This window comes from Vanessa cardui, chromosome 10, assembly GCF_905220365.1.
Source record: "Vanessa cardui chromosome 10, ilVanCard2.1, whole genome shotgun sequence".
Lineage (NCBI taxonomy): Eukaryota > Metazoa > Arthropoda > Insecta > Lepidoptera > Nymphalidae > Vanessa > Vanessa cardui.
This window is the reverse complement of record NC_061132.1, coordinates 11,452,267-11,455,470: the sequence shown is the minus strand read 5'-3', so window position 1 is coordinate 11,455,470 and position 3,204 is coordinate 11,452,267.

The following is a 3,204-nucleotide window of genomic DNA, read 5'->3' as shown; positions in this document are numbered from 1 at the left end:
CTATATCGTTTTTTTACCCTATTCAAAAGCGAATGTAATCACCATCAATTTTTTTTTCAGATGACATATTTTGTTAATTCAGTCTTACACAGATTATACAGACTATATACACTTTTAGCTACGACCATTAGTATCAGTAAAAATAAACTTCAAATAATTGGCCATACTGTATCCAACTGGCATAACATAAAGGCACAACTGGCATCACATGAAATAAGTTGATGATACTTGAGGCGAACTCTTGTATCATGAGTTCGATTATTATATACTTATAGAAAGACTACTAAAGCTGAAAACGTATCTAAAATAGTTGCCAATAATTACTTATAGTGTGCGTTTACATTAAGTAAACGCACACTAGATTTCTTTTCGTAGATCTTTTGTATACACTCTATAGGCATATAAATAACTCGATTTTTATTATTTGTCACAGTACTACATAAAGGTTTTTCATGTAACTATGGCTGCATTTCATTTGTCAAGTAACAGAAATGGTAGAGTTGATGTTCTCTTGGCGATTTTGGCCAAGACAATATTTTGGGCACACTCAAACCCCTCCAGTAGTTTGAAAGACAATAAAGCATCAACTGAATTTAAATATGTTTAATTTTGGTCAATCTACTTCTATTATTAGTATACTTTCCAGTATTTCAGTAATATAATTTTATAAATTTAGTCTTAATTACCATTATTGATTGAATTTAGCATTTAACGATGCGGCGGATATATGCATACCTATAAAAGCCCCTTAAAATACTAGAACTAAAAAAAAGAACCTTCAATAAACAATCAGTTCCACCGATATAGTTATGTATTCAGAATGTTTCATATAAGTGGGAATTCAAAGTAAATAGAAAAAAAAACATAATATCAAATCATTATTTTAATAAAACCAACATGTTATTGTTTTTTCTATATTTTACAAACAGACTTACCCAACAAAAACAAGCAATAAAAATCTTTACATTTTTATCTACATCAAGGTAGAGAGAGACAAAAAATATAAATACATTAAACTAAATCATACATTCTATGGACAAAAAAAAAACGTTTAAACCAATAAAGAAAACATTTAAATAAGGACAAAACTTAATTAAACCTTTACGACAAAAATGCAGAGAAATCCATAAAGAGAAAAAATTAAAAGAGTTCGAAACTGCGTTTCCGTATTGAAAGTCAAGTTGGTAACATCTGTGTTACCAGCAAAAAAAATATGAATTATTGGTTACATTCTGTTGAATAGCAGACAGAAATTGCCAATTAATTCACAATAATGCTAATAATATATCCATTTAGCTTAATTATAGCAAATTAATTAATCCCTTTTTTCCCAACTTGCTATGCACATTTCCTTTTGGAAAATTCCCACCAAAAGCTGCGATACCTGAGTTACACATTAAAAAACATTTCACTAAAGAAATAATAGGATTATTTTAACGGGCAACCCTCACTAATGTCAATAGTAATCACAGCGTTTCTTATTCCAACACATTAAATATACCGTTGTAGATTTATAACAGACTTCGGGGAAATGTCTCTTTATATAAAGTAGTTGGTCACACATTCAGAAGGCATAAAAGTTGTAAATATTTTTTATCTTATATGATTAGGTATATTAATTACTGAAAGCGTACGTAATAAAATACTGGGATTTTAAAACTTTTTCAAAAGAGTGTTGTTAAATTTATTTTATTAATCAAAATTACTTTTTTCTCATTATTAAAAAAAATAGGCAGGATAACTGCCGAAAATATCATACTTTTAGTAAAAATACATCTGTACTATAAATCTATACATACTAATATTATAAATGCAATACTATAGTTTATAGTTACTCTGTATCTTTCTCTGTGTGTTTGTTGTCCGTTCATGACTAAACCAATGAACTGAAATTTATGAAACTTGCTATTAAGCACAAAGTAAAAAGAATAGACACAGACTACTTACTGTATGGCTTACACGCCGACTAAGCCTTAAAATGCAAGCAAAACCGCCGTCGACAAAAAGGACTTTAATACACAAACACGCCAGTTATATTGATGGGTAACTTTGGGAGTGGGAAGCGGGTACAGGGAAAGCGCGCGATATTTGAATTGACCAAACAGCGCGTGCTAGTAATGTTGTCTTAAATTTTCGCGATGATTACACATTTAAATAAAACTATTTATAACGGATGAATCGCGTATATTAATTATTTTTAAGTCTGCCCGTGACCACGAACACTGCAAAGTGCTCGAAACGTCGGGATGTTTAAAAATAATTAATATACGCGATTCAGCGCGTGCTAGATTGAGTTGAGAAAAGCCCCGGTCGTCAAATAGGACTTTAATAAATAAACCCGCTGCCAGATATACTGATGTGTTCGTGCATATTTACAATACAGTTAAATGCATTAAAGCTAGGGACATACCTCCTACTTTAAGAGCATATTTGAAGCTCCACTGAGGATACATTTCACATCGCTGCTTCGCTGACCGTCAACGAGTCTATATGAAACATTTACCAAAATCTGCTATTCGAAACACTAATAATAATAATACAATCGACTCGAAATCTTCACACAAAGATAGCAAGAAACGTTTCTCTATATAGCAAATGTATGTCAGCATATTTTCATTCATACCACACATATACAAATACACCGATACAATACTATTTAGCTCCGCTGAAGAAGATCGCTGAAGCTACATCCATTATTATGATTTAAACATATCTAACTAAGGTAAACCTACTCCAATCACAGGAGATGTAAACACATCTTTAATATTAACTTGATATGATTCATAATGAATTCGTGAAAAAATGGCGATTTGGATCTTTTCGAAGTTGTGGCGAAACTTTTCAATGAAAATCAGACTACATATAAGTAGTTAAGTAGATATTTTTTTGTATTATGAATAAATTGTATAATAATCTTGAACTGTTTGTAGTGCATAATCAATCTAATAAAAGCGAAGTCTTTCTTTTTCGCAGAATTTTCACGATATCTCATAAACTGTAACACCTGCAAACATGAAATTTGGCAGGTAGGTTCCTTAGAGGGCGTAGTAACCCCTAAAAACGGATTTTACGAAACTCTACCCCTTAGGGGATAATACAGGTGTATACATTTTTTTTTATATAAATTTCCCGCGGATAAACCCGCAGGTTCAACTAGAATATAAATATAGGATCAGATCGCATATAAGGATATATCTATATATC